The sequence below is a fragment of the Oncorhynchus mykiss genome, chromosome 2 (assembly GCF_057628025.1).
Source record: "Oncorhynchus mykiss isolate SJ-2025 chromosome 2, ASM5762802v1, whole genome shotgun sequence".
Taxonomy (NCBI): Eukaryota; Metazoa; Chordata; class Actinopteri; order Salmoniformes; family Salmonidae; genus Oncorhynchus; species Oncorhynchus mykiss.
In genome coordinates, this window is record NC_143023.1 from 79,552,308 (window position 1) to 79,579,612 (window position 27,305).

Sequence of the window (27,305 nt, forward strand, 5' to 3'; positions counted from 1 at the left end):
TGTTAATCAAACTTCTGTGAGATCACGCTGTGTTACACACTCATTCACAACGCTCCTCATTACTTTCCTATTACCCCAGCAGTGTCTTCAGACCCTCAAAGACTCTCTGACGTTAAAACCTATGAGGTGAGGAGGAGCGCAGGGATATTTCTGGTCCTCTAGAACACCTCAGAACCCTGTCTCTTATTCACTGATTGATGACCATCATTACACAGCTTTTTTAATGTTTTGAAGGACAGGAGAATGGTCTGAAAGGTCTGAAAAGCACTCACCCATCAGGTCATGAGTATTTTTTGGATGCCCTAAAAAGATGATGATCACTTGCCCAAAAATGTAAAGTAGCTATTTTCACCTATACACAGGGGAAGAACCAGAAAGACCAGACTTTTGGCTGTTGACAGTAAAAAAGCCACAGAGCAGGCCACAGAACAGGCTCAACTTGTGAGACTGCTCAGGTCACTTGCCACAGGAAACAGGGCAACCCTTATTGTCAATCCCTGCTATATGAACAATGTATATGGAAAACCCTTGTCACAAGTTGTGACAACCAACAAAACAAACAACAGTTAGTGACAATCAAGAAAACTCTCGGTTGATACTGCTAGACACTTAAAAGGACATTTAAACTTCATATTCATCATCTCCAGCACCTACCCCAACATCAACATACAGTAAGTGAAAGTGGCACGTTTCTATGTTTTGTGGAAAAAAACGATAGCAGGAGATAAGTGTTTCTGACGACATCATCAATGTGCATCATATGATTTTAACCAATTATGGGTAGGCATTGCCTACTAACTGGTTGATAATGTCATTGGAAACACTTATTTTCCTCTCTTTTTTATTGCAAAATATAAAATGCACCCTTTGCACATACTGTATGTTGATGTTGGGGTGGTACGGTTGAAAAATTGCGAAATTTCCCTTTAAAAAATCAAGAAGTTGATGTGACAACACTGGTTGGATGTTTACTATTGAAGCAATCACAACAGTTTACACACAACATCCGTTCTCATCAGTGATATGACAATGATCAATTTGTTTACTTAACTAGACATGCTTGGATTTTGTATGTAATTCCAGCACTGCGCTAACCAGTACATCTGAACCATTCACTGCAAGACCAATTGATTAGTGCAAATTAATCATGTCGACACTGTAGGCAACTTCATCACAACTGAACCAAACTGTAATATCCCCCTAAGTATTGTCTTTATGGAACTACAGTTGTCAATAGACATTACCGTCAGGCCCTCAAGCCATTAGTCTCCTACAGGGCACTGATTTGGTGGGCCAGCTGTGAAGGTACAGCACTGTGTCTCTTTGGTGAGATCCAATGCCTCAAGGCATTGGGAGGGAGGGACGGGGGGAGGGAGGTCATAGAGAGTGAGATAGAGATGGTGTGAGCGATAAAGAAGTAGAGAGAGATAGAGGCAGAGTGAGAGGAGAGAAATGGAGAGGAAGGGTGAATAAGGGCTTTTGTGCTAAACAGAGTGTGGCATGGCACCCCCACAGATGTGTTTATTAATGAGCTTGCTGGCGTTTAATTTCCCTGTCACCTTGGCGACCCCATATCGAGGAGACAAGCGGCGCAGTGGGACCGCCACAACTGTGCAGTCTGGGAACAGGGGGCGCCGTCACCAACACAGCCTGCTGGAAGAGACAGGGATTTCTTAGGAGCACTGACTTCTGAGGGCTGGAGAAGGTTGGGCGCTGCAAGAGAGGAGGCCTGTTGACTCAAAAGAGAGTGTTACTGAGCGAAATGACAGTGGAGCGGTGGGGTGGAGGGGATGAAGAGTATGATGAGGTTGAGGGAGATGACTGAGCTGGTTGAATTGAGGATGAAATTGATTTTGATTTATCACATGTGTCATAAACAACAGGTATAGATTAACATTGAAATACTTACTTATGGTTCCTTTTCCAACAATGTAAAGCTAAAGATCTTTTTTTAAATACAGTGCCTTGCGAAAGTATTCGGCCCCCTTGAACTTTGCGACCTTTTGCCACATTCCAGGTTTCAAACATAAAGATATAAAACTGTATTTTTTTGTGAAGAATCGACAACAAGTGGGACACAATCATGAAGTGGAACGACATTTATTGGATATTTCAAACTTTTTTAACACATCAAAAACTGAAAAATTGGGGGTGCAAAATTATTCAAATTTGTGAAAGTGCAGGGCGCCAAATTCAAAACAACAAAAATCTCATAATTAAAATTCCTCAAGCATACAAGTATTTTCCACAATTTTAAAGATAAAATTCTCGTTAATCCAGCCACAGTATCTGATTTCAAAAAGGCTTTACACGAAAGCACCACAAACGATTATATTAGGTCACCACCAAGTCACAGAAAATCACATCCATTTCTCCAGCCAAAGAGAAGAGTCACAAAAAGCAGAAATATAGATCAAATTAATCACTAACCTTTGATGATCTTCATCAGATGACACTCATAGGACTTCATGTTTCACAATACATGTATGTTCTGTTCGATAAAGTGCATATTTATATCCAAAAATCTCATTTTACATTGGCACCTTATGTGCAGTAATGTAACATCCGGTGATTTTGCAGAAATACTCATAATCAGCATTGATAAAAGATACAACTGTTATTCACAGAATTAAAGATAGACTTCTCCTTAATGCAACCGCTGTGTCAGATTTCTAAAAAACTTTACGGAAAAAGCATAATCTGAGAACGGCGCTCAGAGCCCAATCCAGCCAGAGAAATATCCGCCATTTTGGAGTTAGAAATACCACCATAAATATTCACTTACCTTTGATGATCTTCATCAGAAGGCACTTCCAGGAATCCCAGTTCGACGATAAATGATTGATTTGTTCCATAAAGTTCCATAAAGTCCATAATTTATGTCCAAACAGTCACTTGTTGTTAGCGTGTTCAGCCCACTAATTCATCTTCATGAGTCGCAAGCACTTCGTCCAAACAAAAAATCGAAAAGTTATGTTACAGGTCGTAGAAACAAGTCAAACGATGTATGGAATCAATCGTTAAGATGTTTTTAACCTGTCTACGATACTGGTTCCCAATTGGGGATCAACCCTCCCACGTTCAGCTGAAACGGTGGCGCATGGAACGCAAAAATATTCTTAAAAATATTTAACCTCCACACATTAACAAGTCCAATAGCTCAAATGAAAGATAAACACCTTGTTCATCTAGCCAGCAAGTCAGATTTCTAAAATGTTTTACGGCGAAAACATAGCACATATATATGTAAAACCACCACCAGACACAGCTCATTTCAATAGCCAAAACTTGCAATCAACAAACGCAGGATTAAAAAATAAATCGCTCACTAACCTTTTGAAAATCTTCATCAGATGACAGTAATATGACATATTACACAGTACATATTATTTTTTTTTCAATAATATGCCATTTATATCCATAAATGTCCATTTACAGTGAGTTCACCTTCAGAAATTACTCAAAAATGCCCGCAGGAAATCTATGTAGCGCGGCAAGATAACGTAAATAGACATCATAAACTTTGACTAAATATACATGTTCTACATATAGTTAGAAAGATACACTGCTTCTTTATGCAACCGCTGTGTTAGATTTATTTTTAACGTTACAGAAATCGCACACTATTCCATATGCTGAGACAGCGCTCAGTTCCAAGCTACATTTCCACGTAATGTTGGAGTCAACAGAAACACAGATTTAAGCATAAATATTCCCTTACCTTCGATGGTCTTCGTTCAGAATGTTCTGGAAGGCTTCATACTTACCCAATACATCGTTTGGTTTCAAGTCTTGCGTCTTTGTATTAGCTACTGCTAATAACATCAGCTGAAATGCACCCAAAACGTCCTCTGGTCCGGATAAGTTGCGCATCAAAACTTCAAAATTACACATTATATGTCGACTAAACAGGTCAAACTAAGTGCAGAAGCAAGCTTTATGATGTTTTAGACATGCAAAACAAACTTCAATTCAATCGGCCATCGTCTGCCCTTCTCTTGAGTGCTGGAAACAAAGGAATGGCTGGGACCAATTCGCGCCCATACGCACAGCCTATTCTCTCGTGGCACGCACTAATTTCACTCCCATAGGGTCAATTCTCGCGGGATTTGAACGATTCAAAGCTCTAATGAAAGAGGACATCTATCGGAAGAGATGGTGTCCCCAGAATCATAGCTGGTTGGGAAGGGTGGGGGCCATGACGTCAAAGTTGCTCCAACTTTCATGGCCACAAAAACTAGTTTGGAAGAATGCCTGCCCTGTGAGTTCTGCTATACTTACAGACATAATTCCAACGGTTTTAGAATCTTTAGAGTGTTTTCTATCCAATAATTATTTTTATTTGCATATATTATCAATTTTTGACAGATTTTTTTTCCAGTTTACTAGGGGTACCCAATCTCTCCAAAGGGGGCGTATGTCTGCCATATCCTTAACAGGTTTTTAACATAAAACATTAATAATGTTCCAACCGGAGAATTCCTATGTCTGAAGAAAAGCACTGGAATGAGAGGTAACTCTGTCGGGAGCGTGCGTCACAAGCCTGAGACACTCAGACACTCAGACACTGCCAGACCACTGACTCAAACAGGTCTCATGAGCTCCTCCTTTATAGTAGAATCCTCATTCATTTTTCTAAAGAAGGTTGACATCTAGTGGAAGCCATAGGAAGTGCAACTTTATCCATATCCCACTGTGTATTCGGTAGGCCAAGCTTTGAAAAACTACAAACCTCAGATATCCCACTTCCTGGTTGGATTTTTCTCAGGTTTTTGCCTGCCATATATATGTTCTGTTATACTCACAGACATATGTCAAACAGTTTTAGAAACTTCAGATTGTTTTCTATCCAATAATACTAATAATATGCATATATTAGCATCTGGGACAGAGTAGGAGGCAGTTCACTCTGGGAACGCTATTCATCCAAAAGTGAAAATGCTGCCCCCTTTCCCAAAAAGGTTAAGGACAACAAAGTCAAGGTATTAGTGGCTATCACAAAGCCCTGACCTCAATCATACAGAAAATGTGTGGGCAGAACTGAAAAAGCGTGTGCGAGCAAGGAGGCCTACAAAACTGACTCAGTTACACCAGCACTGTCAGGAGGAATGGGCCAAAATTCACCCAACTTATTGTAGGACGCTTGTGGAAGGCTACCCGAAACGTTTGACCCAAGTTAAACAAATTAAAGGCAATGCTACCAAATACTAATTGAGTGTATGTAAACTTCTGACCCACTGGGAATGTGATGAAAGAAATAAACGCTGAAATAAATAATTCTCTCTACTATTTTTATGACATTTCACATTCTTAAAATAAAGTGGTGATCCTAACTGACCTACAGCAGGGAATTTTTGGGGGGATTAAATGTCAGGAATTGTGAAAAACTGATTTTGAATGTATTTGGCTAAGGTGTATGTCAATTTCCGACTTCAACTGCACATGATAGCAGAACTGGTCAAGAGCCTACAAAACGGTGGCTATCCACTGCAGCGCCATCTTAAAATGGCGGACGATGAGGCTAAGGGAAATTGCTGTGGATTGGTGGAGTTGAAAGCATGAGGAGGAATATGAGTTAATTTTTGACTATTAAAGTAAGTCAGAAATGTCAGACTTGGCTGAAGACAAAACTACAGGTTGTAAAGTATAACTGCTAGACAGGGGAGACATGCTGAAATGATGACGGTAAATAAAGGTGTTAGCAGTACACTGACTGTAGAAATAGTAACTAAAGGAAGTGAATATAAATTACTTACACAAGGTTAAAGGTTCAATGCAGCTGTATTTGTCGAGATATCAAATAATTTATGGATAACAATTAGGCAACTTTATGGTGATAATTGTTTTAATTACATTGGTAAAACAGAAACAAAATAGCTTGTTAGTAAAGAACAATTTCTCAAGCAAGTATTTTGATTGGACTGTCTGGGAGTGGTTCTGTGTGGGGAGGGGAAAATGGAGAAAAAGCAGTTATTGTTAAAGAGGTTTAGAACTCTTTCTTATTGGTCTATGTCACCAGACAGACCAACATTCCATCCCGCCAAAACAGGCAAAAAAAAACAGGAATATCTCATCACACAGGGTTTTTTAGCAAGATGCAGATAACACATTCTAAAGACAGAAATATTTGTGCCATACCATTCCCAGCTAGCTGCTGGATGAACTAACATGCCAATGAAAATGGGAAATGGTGAGTAAGGACAATGGTGACAACTATAGAACATGAACCCATAGTTAACCTGAATTCAATCCATGTCAATATGATGTCAGAGTAGCAGTGGGTGATGAGGAAGCCCAGTGTGAGTCCTTTCTGTCCCTGCTCTTAGGCCTGGGCCCATATCCACAAAGCATGTCAGAGTAGAGCATTGGTTGTAAATGCTGAGAATAGAGACATTTTGCTCCTACTCTGGTGGGTAAAAATAAAAGCTATCCATGAAACCTCTTTAGTCATAAGAATCACTCCAAGTTGACAGATAGTTAGCTGTGCTAATCAGTTAAGTGTTACCATCAGGTGTCTTGATAATAGAAACATGCAGAGTCAGTGATTCCTGTGTCACATGCAATTGCTTTTGGGTTGTTAAAATAATGTTTTGATATTTCATCAATCGATACAAAATCTAAACCTACATGTAACAGTATCTCTCACACTTTTGACAATTTCATGAGGCATATTTTACATGGTATGACTAAATACCACTAGGCTAATAAATGTACATGTTTTTCTTTCAATTATTTTAGTACCTACATCATGTTATTTCAAGTTAGCCATTTGGAACACAACATCAAGTTGTTCAAAATATCTCTAAATTGGGCAAGCCTATAAATTGTGCAAATAAAGGCATCTCTAGTGCTTATGTTAACTTTGATTGTATTCGCTGAAAATTATAGACCTTTCAAAACGTTATATGCAGTGTTTTATGCAACCTTATCGCCAAGTGACTTGATGCCTACTGTGCCAAAGTGATTTAGAGTTGTCAAATGGGAGTGACGTTGAATGTGTTGATAACGATAATATTGTGAAAATCCCATTTTTAACAATTATCAACATTTTATAAAAAAGGGTTATGCATGCCAACAATTAAGAGTAGGCAAAGTGATCGTGTCAGGTGAAAATTATATACAACTTTTTACCAACATTATGCAACATTCTTTGTCTGAAGGGTGGTATATAGAGATCACATCTGGCGATTGGTTATTCCCCATTTTTCGCAACAATAACTATCTTTCTTTTGCGGTACCTCAAAGTGTCGTGATTACCAGCTGACATGAACTTTTAAGAGGTGATTTTACTCCTTGCTCAGAGATTGCCTGTTCAGTGTCTTAACCTCTCTGCGCACGGAGCCCGCTAGCGGCTGAAATTCCACAACATTCAAGTGTCTCACATGTATCGAAAGCCTAGAATCTTGCTAATCCAACTGCGTTGTCAGATTTAAAAAAGGATTTACTGCGAAAGAATACGATGTGATTATCTGAGCATAGAGCCCTATAAAAAACATGTTTTTAACCAGCACAGACGTAACATAATCACAAACTGCATTAGATGTCATTCCCATAGCAAGGATTAAAACATTCCCTAACCAGAAACCGTGGATTGATGGCAGCATTCGCGTGAAACTGAAAGCGCAAACCACTGCTTTTAATCAGGGCAAGGTGTCTGGTAACATGACCGAATACAAACAGTGCAGCTATTCCCTCCGCAAGGCTATCAAACAAGCTAAGCGTCAGTACAGAGACAAAGTAGAATTTCAATTCAACGGCTCAGACACAAGAGGCATGTGGCAGGGTCTACAGTCAATCACGGACTACAGGAAGAAATCCAGCCCAGTCACGGACCAGGATGTCCTGCTCCCAGGCAGACTAAATAACTTTTTTGCCCGCTTTGAGGACAATACAGTGCCACTGACACGGCCTGCAACGAAAACATGCGGTCTCTCCTTCACTGCAGCCGAGGTGAGTAAGACATTTAAACGTGTTAACCCTCGCAAGGCTGCAGGCCCAGACGGCATCCCCAGCCGCGCCCTCAGAGCATGCGCAGACCAGCTGGCCGGTGTGTTTACGGACATATTCAAACAATACCTATACCAGTCTGCTGTTCCCACATGCTTCAAGAGGGCCACCATTGTTCCTGTTCCTAAGAAAGCTAAGGTAACTGAGCTAAACGACTACCGCCCCGTAGCACTCACTTCCGTCATCATGAAGTGCTTTGAGAGACTAGTCAAGGACCATATCACCTCCACCCTACCTGACACCCTAGACCCACTCCAATTTGCTTACCGCCCAAATAGGTCCACAGACGATGCAATCTCAACCACACTGCACACTGCCCTAACCCATCTGGACAAGAGGAATACCTATGTGAGAATGCTGTTCATTGACTACAGCTCGGCATTCAACACCATAGTACCCTCCAAGCTCGTCATTAAGCTCGAGACCCTGGGTCTCGACCCCGCCCTGTGCAACTGGGTACTGGACTTCCTGACGGGCCGCCCCCAGGTGGTGAGGGTAGGCAACAACATCTCCTCCCCGCTGATCCTCAACACTGGGGCCCCACAAGGGTGCGTTCTGAGCCCTCTCCTGTACTCCTTGTTCACCCACGACTGCGTGGCCACGCACGCCTCCAACTCAATCATCAAGTTTGCGGACGACACAACAGTGGTAGGCTTGATTACCAACAATGACGAGACGGCCTACAGGGAGGAGGTGAGGGCCCTCGGAGTGTGGTGTCAGGAAAATAACCTCACACTCAACGTCAACAAAACTAAGGAGATGATTGTGGACTTCAGGAAACAGCAGAGGGAACACCCCCCTATCCACATCGATGGAACAGTAGTGGAGAGGGTAGCAAGTTTTAAGTTCCTCGGCATACACATCACAGACAAACTGAATTGGTCCACTCACACAGACAGCATTGTGAAGAAGGCGCAGCAGCGCCTCTTCAACCTCAGGAGGCTGAAGAAATTTGGCTTGTCACCAAAAGCACTCACAAACTTCTACAGATGCACAATCGAGAGCAGCCTGGCGGGCTGTATCACCGCCTGGTACGGCAACTGCTCCGCCCTCAACCGTAAGGCTCTCCAGAGGGTAGTGAGGTCTGCACAACGCATCACCGGGGGCAAACTACCTGCCCTCCAGGACACCTACACCACCCAATGTCACAGGAAGGCCATGAAGATCATCAAGGACATCAACCACCCGAGCCACTGCCTGTTCACCCCGCTATCATCCAGAAGGCGAGGTCAGTACAGGTGCATCAAAGCTGGGACCGAGAGACTGAAAAACAGCTTCTATCTCAAAGCCATCAGACTGTTAAACAGCCACCACTAACATTGAGTGGCTGCTGCCAACACACTGACACTGACTCAACTCCAGCCACTTTAATAATGGGAATTGATGGGAAATGATGTAAATATATCACTAGCCACTTTAAACAATGCTACCTTATATAATGTTACTTACCCTACATTATTCATCTCATATGCATATGTATATACTGTACTCTATATCATCGACTGTATCCTTATGTAATACATGTATCACTAGCCACTTTAACTATGCCACTTTGTTTACATACTCATCTCATATGTATATACTGTACTCGATACCATCTATTGTATCTTGCCTATGCTGCTCTGTACCATCACTCATTCATATATCCTTATGTACATATTCTTTATCCCCTTACACTGTGTACAAGACAGTAGTTTTGGAATTGTTAGTTAGATTACTTGTTGGTTATTACTGCATTGTCGGAACTAGAAGCACAAGCATTTCGCTACACTCGCATTAACATCTGCTAACCATGTGTATGTGACAAATAACATTTGATTTGATTTGATTTGATTTGAACTGCATTAAAATAAATCGTTTACCTTTGACGATCTTCGTCTGTTTGCAATTCCAATGCTCATTGTTACACAATGAATGATCTTTTGTTTGATAAAATCTGTTTTTATAGCCTAACACGAAACATTTTGTGAACCGCTTGTGTCGTGAATTCCGTCTCATTCAATTTTCGACGACCCATTCCAGGTAAATAACCCACACAGAACGTGACTTTTCCAGTCATGTGTGGTTTCACTGCAATCAACTGGTTTGTTTGTAACACAATCAAACCTGATGGGCCATTCCGCAGGACGTATTGACTGAAAGAAACCATTTTGAAGACAACAAGTCATGACATCATTGTGCACCAATGATTTGCCCGCTGTTTCGTTGATAGACTGTCTTTTAACCCAATGACCACTGATCGTCTTGAAATCTAGCTGGGTAGATAGCCAATGAGCTGAGGTAAACGGCAATACGCCATGTTTATGTGTTGCAAGACCAACCCATGTAGTAAGCTCCAGCGTAAAGTGAGTCATTCGCTATGGAAGTTTCATACCGGAAGGACAAACACAAATTACGCACTGCATTGTTTGGTAAACGTGCAGATTCAGCTGTTTATATATCAATCATTATGGCGACTAAGTCAGGGAAAGCTAAATCTAAGTCTAGATATACAGATGTACACACAATTTTAGAATAAATTGATTGGGAAGTGTGAGACAGAGATTGTTGTAGGACAATTCATTTAGCGATTCTTGAGGAATATTTTTTGAACGGGAGAGGACATAGTTTTGGACTGGTAAGTTCTTATCATGCTAATGCCCTTGTTTGAAATTAATAATATATAAAATATTATTTGTGATTTTTTATTTTATTTTAGAAAGCAATATATAAACATGTAATGTCATGAAATGTGAGATGCGTGTCTGCCGCCCCACCCCAACCTACATGAAATAGCCTATTTGAGGCTGTTGAGGAGAGGGCAGGACCACATCAATGGCCAAAGTGAAATAGAGACAGTAGATACAGCTTGTCTGTTGTAATATAATAAAGACAGTAGATCTAGCTGGTCTGTCATAATATAATAGAGACAGTAGATCTAGCTGAAATGTCATAATATAAAAGAGACAGTAGATCTAGTAGGTCATAATAATATATTCAACCTTATGTTCCCTGTACTCTCTCTATATATCTGTTTATTATACCTGTTGATACAGGGCTCATATGTGAAACTATTCTAACTGAACATTTTCTTTCACAGTGACACTGACTCAGAATGGGAGTCTTATCCGGTGTCCTGTGTGAATTTAAGTATGCTCTCTCTAATTCTCTCTTTCTCTCTCTCGGAGGATCTGAGACCTAGGACCATGCGTCAGGACTACCTAGCATGATGACTCCTGGCATGATGACTCCTTGCTGTCCCCAGTCCACCTGGCCTTGCCGCTGTTCCAGTTTCAACTGTTCTGCCTGCGGCTATGGAACCCTAAACTGTTAATTTTTATTCTTGAGGTGCTGTCCTGTTGCACCCTCTACAACCACTGTGATCTCCACCCGGCACAGCCAGAAGAGGACTGGCCACCCCTGCTTCTACACCTGCATTGCTTGCTGTTTGGGGTTTTAGGCTGGGGCTATATGAATTTATTTGATTTGATAGAAGACTGAGGGTCTTCCAAATATTGAAAGTGTGTAAATAGTTACCCATGTTATTTTGTAAATGTATATATACTGTATATATGTTTTCATATATTTTTTAATCAATAATAAATAAAAAAAATCCATTATTTTTTTTGTTCATTCATTTTTCTAATTTTTTTTTGGGGGGGGGGTGTGTTAGAATACCATTTTGGTATTTTGTATATACAGTGGGGCAAAAAAGTATTTAGTCAGCCACCAATTGTGCAAGTTCTCCCACTTAAAAAGATGAGAGAGGCCTGTAATTTTCATCATAGGTACACTTCAACTATGACATACAAAATGAGAAATAAAATCCAGAAAATCACATTGTAAGATTTTTTATGAATTTATTTGCAAATGATGGAAAATAAGTATTTGGTCAATAACAAAAGTTTATCTCAATACTTTGTTATATACCCTTTGTTGGCAATAACAGAGGTCAAACGTTTTCTGCAAGTCTTCACAAGGTTTTCACATACTGTTGCTGGTATTTTGGCCCATTCCTCCATGCAGATCTCCTCTAGAGCAGTGATGTTTTGGGGCTGTTGCTGGGCAACACGGACTTTCAACTCCCTCCAAAGATTTTCTATGGGGTTGAGATCTGGAGACTGGCTAGGCCACTCCAGGACCTTGAAATGCTTCTTACGAAGCCACTCCTTCGTTGCCCGGGCGGTGTGTTTGGGATCATTGTCATGCTGAAAGACCCAGCCACGTTTCATCTTCAATGCCCATGCTGATGGAAGGAGGTTTTCACTCAAAATCTCACGATACATGGCCCCATTCATTCTTTCCTTTACACGGATCAGTCATCCTGGTCCCTTTGCAGAAAAACAGCCCCAAAGCATGATGTTTCCACCCCCAAGCTTCACAGTAGGTATGGTGTTCTTTGGATGCAACTTAGCATTCTTTGTCCTCCAAACACGACAAGTTGAGTTTTTACCAAAAAGTTATGGTTTCATCTGACCATATGACATTCTCCCAATCTTCTTCTGGATCATCCAAATGCTCTCTAGCAAACACGTCTGGCACTGCAGGATTTGAGTTCTGGTTCTGGGATTTTGCTCACTGTGAGATCTTGCATGGAGCCCTAGATCGAGGGAGATTATCAGTGGTCTTGTATGTCTTCCATTTCCTAATTATTGCTCCCACAGTTGATTACTTCAAACCAAGCTGCTTACCTATTGCAGATTCAGTCTTCCCAGCCTGGTGCAGGTCTACAATTTAATTTCTGGTGTCCTTTGACAGCTCTTTGGTCTTGGCCATAGTGGAGTTTGGAGTGTGACTGTTTGAGGTTGTGGACAGGTGTCTTTTATACTGATAACAAGTTCAAACAGGTGCCATTAATACAGGTAACGATTGGAGGACAGAGGAGCCTCTTAACATCATCCTAAAACTACTCCAAGCTGGGAGTTTTTGTTGTTGTCTTAAAACAGGTTTGAACAAGATTCCTAGAACCTTTTCTGAGATGCTTTGTGGATTCGGGCCAAGGTCAGGGGCCATTTCCTTCTGCTCATTAGGACCTGCAGGCTGGACACCATTAGGGCCCTCCCTTTCCAGCCGCGCTCTGCACTGCAGCCCTGGTGATTGTCAAATTGACATTTCACCAACAGAAAGATGAGCAAGCTGTTTGGCAGCAGGTGTAAACAGTGCCATTAAATCTCACAATTGTTCTGCCCTCCCCATGCTCATTCACAAAGTACGGAAAACCTCCACCGAAATGTCCTTCCCCTCCCACCCGCTGCCACCCCTTCATTGGGAAAGCATGAGCTCACTGCTGGCTCAATTAGGCCTATAGTTCTGAGGTGGACATAATGACTGCAATTAGGGACACCTTCAGAGCCAGACAAATCAGCCCGTTCAGCAGCTACAGGAATATGATGCTGTTAAGGTCACTGGCAGTCTGCGTGCGTGAACAAAATACCAAGCATGGTTGTCACCACCATCACTGACACGGTTTTCTCTGTTTTAGGATGCACCTGAAACACCATGCCCAGTGATAATGGTAAGTGAAATGGCATCCCCTATGACACATTCATACTAAGAGTGGAGATTAGGTGAAGAGGAATGCATTAGGTCTTTAAATTAATGTAGAATGTTGTAGTCTGAACATGTGCAGAATGGTTGATCAGGCCAAAGCTAATCACTAGTCTTTAGGAGTCTGATATTCCAATGGTGAACAGTGGATCATTTAGAAACTAATCTGGTCGAGCCCTCTCTCTTTTTCGTCTAATTTTATTTTACCTTAGAGGCATCATCTCTTTAATCATCATCGCGATCATTGTAATTACCATTCACATCATCATAATCCTAAAGACATTAAACAGTCTGTCGCTAATTCTGCATGACAAAGAGCTGGGGCCTCGATAGCTACCCTCACTGACTGACTGACTGCACTCTGAGGTAAGCTAAATGAGTGGTGCCAAACTGGTTTTCCAATCACAACCGAGGAGGCAGTGTTGAATAATTAATGACAGAACTCTGACCAATCAACTTCCACTCAAACATGAATAACCTGTAGGTCACTAAATCATCCAAATCACTCACATTTTTCCAACTTGAAAAAGCTTTATATGTATTATTATTATTTTTAAAAACTTTTTTATAACTAACTCTGTGAAAATGTCAATCCTTTGCACCTTGTGTGTGTTACCCAGAATCAACGGGATTCAGTTTTAATTTGTATTAGAAAAATAGCTTATTGGATCATTCATCTTATAATGATGGCAGTCTACTCCCACTCTAAATGAAAGCTTGACCCGTGTGTATTGTAAAATGGTGGATGGGGATTTAGATAATGGGGTATTGGTGAACAGAAGCGTTGCAGAGTTTGGATAAGAACAGCTGTTGATTTCCTGAAGCTCAGCCAAAAGCCAAAACCCTAGGGTGAATCACTTTCCCCTATAGATACAGTGGGTTATAGGGCCTGAAGTTAAGAGTATCTACTGCTGGTCTCTACCTCTGTCACAATTCAATGAAGCTTGTCTGTTTTATTTGGCCAGCTACAGTAGCATGTTTGTACTAATCAACCAACTCAGACTTTCTCATCATGGTCTTCCTCAAATTATGGGCATGTTCTGTCCATATGAAGCAATGAATGTGTGGGGAATCTCTAGCCATTCTACATGTTATTAAAATGTTTCTGGGTTGCCAGGCTCCATATCTGTCACTCACCTACTGTAGCTGGAGAATTGGCGTGTTCCTGTCCTCGTCAGGCATCCTGGGCCAAATGCTGTCACTATGTAAAACTAGACCTGAGAGAAACACTGCAGTGATGGAACAATGCCTTATGAGATGCAGCAGAGGTGATAGACTGTGAGTGTGATACAGATACAGGCCAATGGAGGAGGTGAGCATGGAGGTAAATGTTCTGTACAATAATATAAAGTGCTAACATCGTAGCTTTACACATCCTGCTTTGTACTTCAGGTGGTTTGCTTCGGGCTGTCTATACTGGTGCGTCAGTTTAATAAATTGATGTATACTGCAAATAGGATCTAGGATACCGTGTGAGTATTTCAATAGTTGTCCATAGATAAACATAAGGGTCACTGTCATTGACGGTCAGTGCTGTTTTAATGAGCATGGCCTTGTTTCTATTACAGCATATTGGATGACTGTCATTCACATTCCTTTCACCCAGCTCAATGTGACATAGATGGGTTTAGGCTACTACATGATACTCATATTTTCCCTGTACCCATCATAAGGTTGCTACAACCTAGCCAATGAATGAAAGTTTACAACGTAGGTGCACAGGTCGGGAGAATTTTGAGTAATCAAGGTGACAGACAGTGACACGTTCAATACAGCCTTGCACACTTGCAATGATTACATCCTGCAATCTAGGGTGTAATCATCCCATCATAAGGTTGCTACAAGGTTGCTACAACCTAGCCAATGAATGAAAGTTTACAACGTAGGTGCACAGGTCGGGAGAATTTTGAGTAATCAAGGTGACAGACAGTGACACGTTCAATACAGCCTTGCACACTTGCAATGATTACATCCTGCAATCTAGGGTGTAATCATTAGTCCAACAGTTGAAAATTAGAGTTTCTATTAGACAAATTCAGGTATGTTTTTCCCCGTTTCATTCCTTTTGCTTCTGTTTAAGAAATGTTTTTCAACAGAATCGGCAAAACTAATAGACTCCTGACACACACGCAAACACAGTTCACTTTCAAAACAGCCACATTAGAACACCATGATCACTTTCCTCGTTGTATGTACTGTATAATTGATTCTCGCAACTATCTATGCGCTCTCCTCCTCTCACCTTTTTAATTTGCTTGTGGACTTCAGACGCCTCACAAGTCCTCTACCGGCAGCTTCATTAACCTTTCTGATCTCCCCATCCCGGATCCGGGATCGTGAATACAGACTCAAGCTCATTACCATAACGCAACGTTAACTATTCATGAAAATCGCAAATGAAATGAAATAAATATGCTAGCTCTCAAGCTTAGCCTTTTGTTAACAACACTGTCATCTCAGATTTTCAAAATATGCTTCTCAACCATTGCAAAACAAGCATTTGTGTAACAGTATTGATGGCTAACGTAGCATTTAGCATTAGCATTCAGCTGGCAACATTTACACAAAAAAACAGAAAAGCATTCAAATAAAATAATTTACCTTTGAAGAACTTCAGATGTTTTCAATGAGGAGACTCTCAGATAGCAAATGTTCAGTTTTTCCTGAAAGATTATTTGTTTAGGACAAATCGCTCCGTTTTCTGCGTCACGTTTAGCTATGAAAAAACCCCTGTATCCAGGATTGTGTAAATCTATCAGCAAGCTCATTAGCATAACACAACGTTAACTATTTATGAAAATCGCAAATGAAATGAAATAAATATGCCATCTCTCAAGCTTAGCCTTTTGTAAACAACACTGTCATCTCAGATTTTCAAAATATGCTTCTCAACCATAGGAAAACAATCATTTGTGTAAAAGTAGCTAGCTAGCGTTAGCATTTCGCGTTAGCATTTAGCGTTAGCATTAGCGTTAGCATCCAGCACGCAACATTAACAAAAACATAAAAGCCTTCAAATAAAATCATTTACCTTTGAAGAACTTCTGATGTTTTCAATGAGGATACTCTCAGTTAGATAGCAGATGCTCAGTTTTTCCAAAAAGATTCCTTGTGTATTAGAAATAGCTCCGTTTTATACATCACATTTGGCTACCAAAAAAAATCCCCAAATTCAGTCCTCAAAACGCGAACTTTTTTCCAAATTAACTCCATAATATCGACTGAAAACATGGCAAACGTTGTTTAGAATCAATCATCAAGGTGTTTTTCACATATCTCTTCATTGATACATCGTTCTTGGACACATGCTTTCTCCCCTGAATCAAATGGTAAAGTAGAAGCAGCTGGCAATTGCGCACCGAATTCGACGCAGGACACCAGGCGGACACTTGGAAAATGTAGTCTCTTATGGTCAATCTTCCAATGATATGCCTACAAATACGTCACAATGCTGCTAAGACCTTGTGCAAACGACAGAAAGTGTAGGCTCATTCGTTGCGCAATCACAGCCATATAAGGAGAGAATGGAAAACAGAGCTTCAGAAATTCTGCTAATTCCTGGGTGATGCATCATCTTGGTTTTGCCTGTAGAATGAGTTCTGGGGCACTTACAGACAAAATCTTTGCAGATTCTGAAACTTCAGAGTGTTTTCTTTCCAAAACTGTCAAGAATATGCATAGTCGAGCATCTTTTCGTGACAAAATATCGCGCTTAAAACGGGAACGTTTTTTATCCAAAAATGAAATAGCGCCCCTAGAGCTCTAACAGGTTAAAAACCCCAGTCTCAATGTCAACAGTGAAGAGGCGAATCCGGGATGCTGGCCTTCTAGGCAGAGTTCCTCTGTCCAGTGATCTTTTGCCCATTTTAATATTTTATTTTTATTGGCCAGTCTGAGATATGTATTTTTCTCTGCAACTCTGCCTAGAAGGCCAGCATCTCGGAGTCTCCTCTTCCCTGTTAACGTTGAGACTGGTGTTTTGCGGGTACTATTTAATGAAGTTCCCGGTAGAGTGAGGTGCGGTGTGAGGTGTCTGTTTCTCAAACTAGACACTCTAATGTACTTGTCCTTTTGCTCAGTTGTGCACCGGGGCCTCCCACTCCTCTTTCTATTCTGGTTAGAGCCAGTTTGCGCTGTTCTGTGAAGTGAGTGGCATACAGCGTTTTACGAGATCTTCAGTTTCTTGGCAATTTCTCGCATGGAATAGCCTTTGTTTCTCAGAACAAGAATAGGCTGATGAGTTTCAGGAGAAATGTCTTTGTTTCTAGACATTTGGAGCCTGTAATCGAACCCACAAATATTGATGCTCCAGATACTCAACTAGTCTAAAGAAGGACAGTTTTATTGCTTCTTTAATCAGGACAACAGTTTTCAGCTGTCCTAACATAATTGAAAAATGGTTTTCTAATGATCAATTAGCCTTTTAAATTACACATTTGGATTAGCTAAAACAACATGCTATTGGAACACAGGAGTAATGGTACGTGATGGTACGCCTATGTAGATTTTTCATTTAAAAATTCTGCCTTTTCCAGCTACAATAGTCATTTACAACATTAACAATGTCTACACTGTATTTCTGATCAATTTGGTGTTATTTTAATTGGCAAAAAGTAGCTTTTGTTTCAAAAACAAGGACATTTATAATTGACCCCAAACTTTTGAACGGTAGTGTATATAGCTATCTCTCTTTCTCTCTCTCTCTCTTTCTCTTGCTTCTCCTTAATTTTGGAAGAAATTAGTTTGTTCAAAACTGTTCAACGATGGTATTTGTCTCGCTTTAAGTCAACTACTCACCACATGTCATGCACTGCAGTGCTCTAGCTAGCTGTAGCGTATGCTTTCAGTACTAGATTCATTATCTTCACCTTTTATTGGGTGGACAACATATCAGTTCATGCTGCAAGAGCGCTGATAAGTTGGAGGACGTCCCCCGGAAGTTGTCATAATTACTGTGTATGTCTATGGAAGAGGGTGAGAACCATGAGCGTCCTAGGGTTTGTATTGAAGTTAATGTACCCAGTGGAGGACAGAATCTATCTGTCCTCCAGCTACACCATGGTGCTACAGAGTGCTGCTGAGGCTACTGTAGACCTTCATTGCGAAACAGTGTGTTTTAATCAATTATTTGGTTATGTGAATATATTTAGTAATAGTTTTATATAAAAAAATTATAACTTTTTTAATGTTTCACTATTATTATTATTTTTTTTTATTCACGGAGGAGGATGGTCCACCCTGCTTACTTTGCTCACTTTACTTTGGGTCCTTCTTAAGAAGCCCTCTCCTTGGGCTACTTATTTAGTAGTGGATACTAGGGAAGGATCTGTCAATGTATCAAATCCTGCTCACAATCATTACACCAACTTGTCTTGAAAAATGCATATTAATTACCACAATATACTATTATGTATTATGTATGCATGTGTGGAGTAATTATCCAGTGAGAATACATTATCCGACCTACACAAGGAAATCTGTCTAAATAATTCTGATAGAACTAAGGTTTTAGAAACAGAATACAGATGCACATAGTTTGATCACTCTCCTTTCTATGATGATTCTTATCTTCCTCTCAGTAAAGTCTCCTGACACTTACTCTCTATGTTTAACGGGATAATCTTGAATTACAACACTTGTAAATAAGTGTTTTATTTGTCAGGGAGACCCCAACACAAACTTACAGATGGGCTAAAAGTGATCGCAGTTAAAATAAATGACACATCCTGGACATCATTTTAAAGTTCTAGGATTCCCTTATGGTGTTTGTCTTCAAATTGAGGGAAAAACACACTCATAAAACATTACTAATGCTGCATTCATCTTCTCACCATTTTGTAATTTGCATAATATTGTTTATTGTGCGGGATGATAAAGAAATACTACAAAGAGTTGGTGGCAAGTTAGGGTCATTTTAGTGATCCAACAAAAATAGTCACCGATGATGTGCTTTTAAAAGGGAGGTTAGGGAGACAATGCTTTGCTTCAGTCACCATTGCTTCAGTCACCATCACAACCATGAACTATAGACACACTGAATACATTCATGAATAAAGATAACATACTGTCTAAGACCAATGGACTCGTTAGACTTCAGGAACTCAGCATGTCATTACAAGTATGTATGCAGACAACTCAGTAACAAAAATACTAACTATTTTAAAAATCAAAGACTTTATGTAAAGCAGAAACTTCTTGAAATGAACATATGAGACATTGGGAATCCCCAGCAATGCCCCTACAGCTTCTCGTTTCTTACGCACACACTCATCCTTACAGTATGTTGATTATAGTGCCCTTTGGTGGAGCCAGTCTCTCCCATTGGTGATAATACAGCCTCACACTCTCCACATGTTTGCCCCTTGGCCCCACCAGTAACAGCTGGCAGGGAACTATGATGAAGTTGAGCCTTTCCTTCCCATTTACCCTCCAAGACATCTAATCTTTGTATTTCAGGTATAAAAAGATGCTCTGCCAGCCATTCAGCACAGCTCCAATTTCCCCTCTCACAATACCGCTCCTGATGTTTCAAAGTCACCAGAAGATCATTTCATACAGTGTGGCTACAGAGAAATAGAGAGAGAGAAAACTAAATTGACTGTGCTTCTCCAACAGCGGTATATGGTTATATGAAACATGCAATCATACCCACTGTTGAGGAGTTGGTGGAGTCTTATAAGGTCTGTAGTCTTTCTGGCTTCTAGGTGCTGGAGAGTCATCATTCCAAAGTAAATGTGACAGCTTGGATAGATGTTGATTTATGATGGCCCTCTTGCCCTCTGCACCCCTATCTCTCTGCCATCAGACGCCATTTGCAAAGTTCGGCAGTAGTGGTTTCTTTGCAGCAATTCTACATTGAAAGCCTGATTCATGAAGGTCTCATCTGAACAGTTGATGTTGAGATGTGTCTGTTACTTGAGCTTTGTGAAGCATTTATTTGGGATGAAATCTGAGGTGCAGTCAACTCTAATGAACTTATCCTCTGCAGCTGAGGTAACTCTTCCTTTCCTGTGGTGGTCCTCATGAGAGCCAGTTTCCTCATAGCGCTTGATAGTTTTTGCGAATGCACTTGACGGAACTTTCAATTTTCTTGAAATTTTTCGGATTGACTAACCTTCATTTCTTCAAGAAAAGATGGACTGTCATTTGTCTTTGCTTATTTGAGCTGTTCTTGCCGTAATATGGACTTGCTCTTTCATCTATATAACACCCCTACCTTATTGCAGCACAACTTATTGGATCAAATGCATTAAGAAGGATATAAATTCCACATAAATTCCAAATTCCATGAACTTTGAACAAGGCACACCTGTTAATTGAAATGCATTCCAGGTGACTACCTCATGAAGCTGGTTGAGAGAATGCCAAGATTGTGCAAAGCTGTCGTCAAGGCAAAGAGTGGCTACTTTGAAGAATCTAAAATCTAAAATATATTCTGATTTGTTTAACACTTTTTTACTACATGATTCTATATGTGCTATTTCATAGTTTAATTGTCGTTACTATTAATTTACATTGTAGAACATTTTAAAAATTAAGAAAAGTCTTCAAATCAAGTCAAATGTTACTTGTCACATAAGCCGAATACAATGCTTACTTACAATCCTTAACCAACAATGCAGTTCAAGAAAAAGAGAAAATATTTACTAAATAAACTAAGTGAAAAAAATTTTTTTTATGAAAAAGTAACATGAGAAAATGACATAACAATAACAAGGCTATTTACAGGGGGTACAAGGTTTTGAGTCAATGTGCGGGGGTACAGGTTAGTCGAGGTAATTTGTAAATTGACTATACATAGATCAGTGGTTCCCAAACTTTTTATAGTCTCGTACCCCTTCAAACATTCAACCTCCAGCTGCATAACGCCTCTAGCACCCAGGGTCAGTGCACTCTCAACTGTTGTTTTTTGCCATCATTGTAAGCCTGCCACACACTATACGATACATTTATTAAAAATAACAATGAGTGTGTTACGTGACTAGGAGTAGTGGGTGAGGAAAAGGAAAAGGGGATCGGTGGCAGCTATTAGACCGGTGACGACGACCGCTTAGCGCCGCCTGAACAGGAAGAGGAGCCACCTACGGTGGAAGTCGTGATAGAGTGTGAGTTTTTGTCACAACCCGGCTCGTGGGACGTGACAAAGAGCTCTTATAGGACCAGGGCACAAATAATAATATAATAATAATCAATAATTTTGCTCTTTCTTTGCAATCTTACATATAAAATGTTATTTGTTTATCAAAAATGACGAATAACTCATCACAGGTGAATGAGAAGGGTCTGCTTGAAAGGATGCACATAACTCTGCAACGTTGGGTTGTATTGGAGAGAGACTCATTCTTAACTCATTTTCTACACACTGTCTGTGCCTGTATATAGTTTTCATGCTAGTGAGGGCTGAGAATCCACTCTCACATAGGTACATGATTGCAAAGGACATCAGTGTCTTAACAGCGCGATTCGCCAAGGCAGGACACTGAGCGCAGCCCAATCCAGAAATCTAGCAGTAGCTTCTGATTAAATAATATTTTCACAGAACCGCTTGTTGCAATTTTGATGAGACTCTCTTCAGATATCGGTAAGTGGACTGGAGGCAGGGCATGAAATGGATAACGAATCCAGTTGTTTGTGTCATCCGCTTAGGGAAAGTACCTGCGTAATTGCACACACAACTCACTCAGGTGCTTCGCTATATCACATTTTGACAAGCTTGAGTTCATTTGCACAGAAAAAAATCATAGAATGATGGAAAGACCTGTGTGTTGTCCTTGTTAATGCAGACAGAGAAGAGCTCCAACTTCTTAATCATAGCTTCAATTTTGTCCCGCACATTGAATATAATTGCGGAGAGTCCCTGTAATCCTAGATTCAGATCAGTCAGGTGAGAAAAAACATCACCCAGATAGGCCAGTCGTGTGAGAAACTCATCATCATGCAAGCGGTCAGACAAGTGAAAATGATGGTCAGTAAAGAAAACTTTAAGCTCGTCTCTCAATTTAAAAAAAAACTTGTCAATACTTTTCCCCTTGATAACCAGCGCACGCACTTCTGTTTGTGGTAAAAGTTTCACATGGTCGCTGACCATATCATTGCATAGTGTAGAAAATACACGAGAGTTCAGGGGCCTTGCTTTTAGAAAGTTAACCATTTTCACTGTAGTGTCCAAAACGTCTTTCAAGCTGTCAGGCATTTCCTTGGCAGCAAGAGCCTCTCGGTGGATGCTGCAGTGTACCCAAATGTCATCAGGAGAAACTGCTTGCACGTGCGTTACCACTCCACTATGTCTCCCTGTCATGGCTTTTGTGCCATCAGTACAGATACTAACATGAGCAGCAGCTATGTTTGGCTACATAGTGGAATTCCCGCGAGAAAGTAACGGTTAATGTGATTGGAGGTGAATTATTTGACTTGGCTTCCTGTATTTGACATTGTGTTGTTTTTTTGCTAAGCACTAGATGGTTTCATTTTATTTTTGGCAGTGAAACGAGGCTACTCAGGTGAGAGAAAAAAAACTCACCCAAATGTATAGCCCCATTGGAAAATATAAATGGACTGTTTGAAAATTTGACAAAATAAAATTGTGAATCACATTTTTATTTGGCGTACCCCTGACGACATTGCATAACTAAATAAATAATGAACAGCGAGTAGCAGCAGTGCACCTAGCTGTTTATTATCCATGTGTTTTAATGTAAATAGTCTGGGAGGCCATTTGACTAATTGTTCAGCAGTCTTATGGCTTGGATCTGGGGACCCATGCCAAATCTTTTCAGTCTCCTGAAGGGGATAAGGTGTTGTCATGCCCTTTTCACAACTGTCTTGGTGTGTTTTTGACCATGATAGTTTGTTGGTGATGTGGACACCAAGGAACTTGAAACCCTCAACCTGCTCCACTTCAGCCCCATCAATGTTAACAGCCGGTTTGGCTCTACTTTTCCTATAGTCCACAATTAAGTCCTTTGTCTTGCTCACATTGAGGGAGAAGTTATTGTCCTAGCACCACACTGCCAGGTTTCTAACCTCCTCCCTAAAGACTGTCTCATCGTTGTTGGTGATCAGGCCTACCACTGTTCTGTCGTCAGAAAACTTAATGATGGTGTTGGAGTAGTGCTTGGATACGCAGTCGTGAGTGAACAGGGAGTACCGGAGGGGACTAAGCACGCACCCCTGAGGGGCCCCAGTGTTGAGGATCAGTGTGGCAGATGTGTTGTTGCCTACCTTGCCACCTGGGGAAGGCCCATCAGGATATCCAGGATCCAGTTGAAGAGGGAGGTGTTTAGTCCCAGGGTCCTTATCTTAGTGATGAGCTTTGTGGGCACTATAGTGTTGAACGCAGAGCTGTAGTCAATGATCAGCATTCTCACATAGGTATTCCTTTGGTCCAGGTGGGAAAGGGCAGTGTGGAGTGCGATTGAGATTGCATCATCTGTGGATCTTTTGGGGCGGTATGCAAATTGGAGTGGGTCTAGGTTTTCCGGAATGATGGTGTTGATGTGAGCCATGACCAGCCTTTCAAAAGTAGGTGTGTTTTATTTCATAGTTTTAATGTCTTTACTACTATTCTACAATGTAGAAAATACCAAAAATAAAGAAAACCTTTTAATGAGTATGTGCATCCAAACTTTTGACTGGTACTGCAGCTGTGGCTAAAAATAGCTCTGAATCAGATTGAAAGGCATTAAGTCTGCACACTGAGATATAATAATCGCCAGATGAGCTGCTAAAGCATGTTGAATATGACTGTGGAGATTGTTGAGCCTCTTATTAAGTGCCAGACTCATATTTATAGCCTCTAAATTATTTCTAAGTTTCTCCAAAATGTAAGTGGAATACTTTGTCAGTTGAAGCTGATGGGAGGTCAAACAGCCAAACAGTACGTTCCTCTTAGAGCGTCTTCTACTCCATTTGGGATCTTTGCTGTCTTCAGATAAAAGTCTACATACTCAGTCTGGAATTGAAACAGTTATGCCTAATATCGAGGAAAATTATCTAGACCCACCCTTGAACTGATTTGACATTGCACAAAGTTAATTACTTGGTAATCATTTGAAGAATATGCTGGCTTTGTGAAAAAAGAGAGTCATAAGACTGATAACACAGTCAATGCTGTTGTAATTACTACATTAAGATGCTGGTCCCGGCCATAGCATGTCTTTTTATTAGCTGTTCAAAGGGTTCAAAATGTTAGGTGTCTCGAGTCAGAGGAGCGTTGAGAGTGGGCATTACAGTATATGAAAAGGTTGCCACAACACAAATACACTAACACATCACAAGCAGTGAATCAGAGGCACCCTGTAGCCTCCTGAACTGTGAGCCTGAGGAGTCTAACTGTCGTCTGCTGAACTGAACCGCCCTCCTCCTGGAGAGTTAATGGCAGTGCAGGCTTTTGCGCCAGCCATACAATAACTCACCTGAGTCTGCTTATCAAGTCCTCAGTGGTAGAATATTAATAGTATCTGGTTTGATACTGTGCCTTCTAGCCATGAAAGCTTATTTTGCTAACAAAGTCATGATATCCTCTCTAGGGTACGTGGGGTGGTAGCGTCCTACCTTGTCAACAGCCAGTGAAACTGCAGGGCGCCAAATACAAAACAACAGAAATCCCATAATTAAAATTCCTCAAACATACATGTATTTTACACAATTTCAAAGATACACTTGTTCTAAATCCAGCCACAGTGTCCGATTTCAAAAAGGCTTTAACGACGAAAGCAAACCAAATTATTATGTTAGGTCGGAGTCAAGTCACAGAAAAACACAGCCATTTTTCCAGCCAAAGAGAGGAGTCTCAAAAAGCAGAAATGTAGATAAAATGAATTACTAACCTTTGATGAACTTCATCAGATGACACTCATAGGACTTCATGTTAGACAATGCATGTATGTTTTGTTTGGAAAGTTCATATTTATATCCAAAAATCTGAGTTTCCATTGGCGCGTTATGTTCAGTAGTTCCAAAACATCCAGTGATCTTGCAGAGAGCCACATCAATTAACACAAAATACTCAGAATAAACATTGCTAAAAGATAAAACTGTTATGCATGGAATTTTAGATTCACTTCTCCTTAAGGTCTGTAGACCTCCTTGCTCGCACACACTTTTTCAGTTCTGCATTATAAATATTCACTTCCTTTGATTATCTTCATCAGAATGCACTCCCAGGAATCCCAGTTCCACAATAAATGTTTGTTTTGTTCGATAATGTCCATCATTTATGTCCAAACACCACATTTTTTTTGTGCGTTCAGTACACAATCCATCCAAACTCACAACGCGCGATCACTAGGAGCAGATGAAAAGTCAAAAAGTTCCTTTACAGTCTGTAGAAACATATCAAACAAAGTATAGAATCAATCTTTAGGTTGTTTTTAACATAAATCTTCAATAATGTTCCAACCGGAGAATTCCTTTTTTCTGTAGAATTGCAATGGAACAGAGCTAACTATCACGTGAACACACGAGACTGAGCTCGTGGCTCTCTGGCAGACCTCTGACTCATTCTCCTCTCATTCACCCCCACCTCACAGTAGAAGCATCAAACAAGGTTCTAAAGACTGTTGACATCTAGTGGAAGCCTTAGGAAGTGCAATTTGACCCCATAGACCCTGTGTATTCGATAGGCCAAGAGTTGAAAAACTACAAACCTCAGATTTCCCACTTCCTTGTTGGAGTTTTTCTCAGGTTTTTGCCTGCCATATGAGTTTTGTTATACTCACAGACATCATTCAGTCAGTTTTAGAAACTTCAGAGTGTTTTCTATCCAAAATGAATCTAATCAAATGTAATTATATGCATATTCTAGCTTTTATGGCTGAGTAGCAGGGAGTTTAATTTGGGCACGCTTTTCATCCAACATTCCCCCTACTCTAGAGAAGATATAGTTGGAGTCGGAAGTTTAAATACACCTTAGCCAAATACATTCAGAATCAGTTTTTCACAATTCCTGACATTTTAACCTAGTAAAAAATCCCTGTCTTAGTTCAGTTAGGATCACCACTTTATTTTAAGAATGTGAAATGTCAGAATAATAGTAGAGAGAATGATTTATTTCAGCTTTTACTTCTTTCATCACATTCCCAGTGGGTCAGAAGTTTACATACACTCAATTAGTAGCATTGCCTTTACATTGTTCAACTTGGGTCAAACGTTTCAGGTAGCCTTCTACATCCTTCCCACAATAAGTTGGGTGAATTTTGTCCCATTCCTCCCGACAGACCTGGTGTAACTGAATCAGGTTTGTAGGCCTCCTTGCTCGCACACACTTTTTCAGTTCTGCCCACAAGTTTTCTATGAGATGGCCACTCCAATACCTTGACTTTGTTGTCCTTAATCCATTTTGCCACAACTTTGGAAGAATGCTTGGGGTCATTGTCCATTTGGAAGACCCATTTGCAACCAAGCTTTAACTGATCTCTTGAGATGTTGCTTCAATATGTCCACATAATTGTCTTTCCTCATGATGCCATCTATTTTTTGAAGTGCACCAGTCCCTCATGCAGCAATGCTCCCCCACAACATGATGCTGTCAACCCCCTGTTTCATGGTTGCGATGCTGTTCTATGGCTTGCAAGCCTGTTTACTGTGGGTATAGATACTTTTGTACCTGGTTCCTCCAGCATCTTCACAAGGTCCTTTTCTGTTGTTCTGGGATTGATATGCACTTTTTGCACCAAAGTACATTCATTTCTAGGGGACAGAACGCGTCTCCTTCCTGAGCGTTATGAAGGCTATTTGGTCCCATGGTGTTTATACTAGTGTACTATTGTTTG

General features: G+C 40.5%; 2 long non-coding RNA genes across 2 annotated transcripts in view; one reads left to right on the plus strand and one right to left on the minus strand.

Annotated features, from left to right (window-relative positions):
* LOC149985241 (uncharacterized) overlaps window positions 1-16,698 on the minus strand; it is a 1,026,866-nt gene extending 1,010,168 nt beyond the window's left edge. The window contains exons 1-2 of the long non-coding RNA XR_016488530.1: window positions 16,565-16,698; window positions 16,135-16,196 (exon numbers count right to left, since the gene is read on the minus strand). This is a non-coding gene — a long non-coding RNA (uncharacterized LOC149985241). The remainder of the gene's footprint in view (window positions 1-16,134; window positions 16,197-16,564) is intronic.
* Window positions 1-27,305, plus strand: part of LOC149985243 (uncharacterized) — a 414,418-nt gene that overhangs the window by 266,751 nt on the left and 120,362 nt on the right. The window lies entirely within an intron of this gene.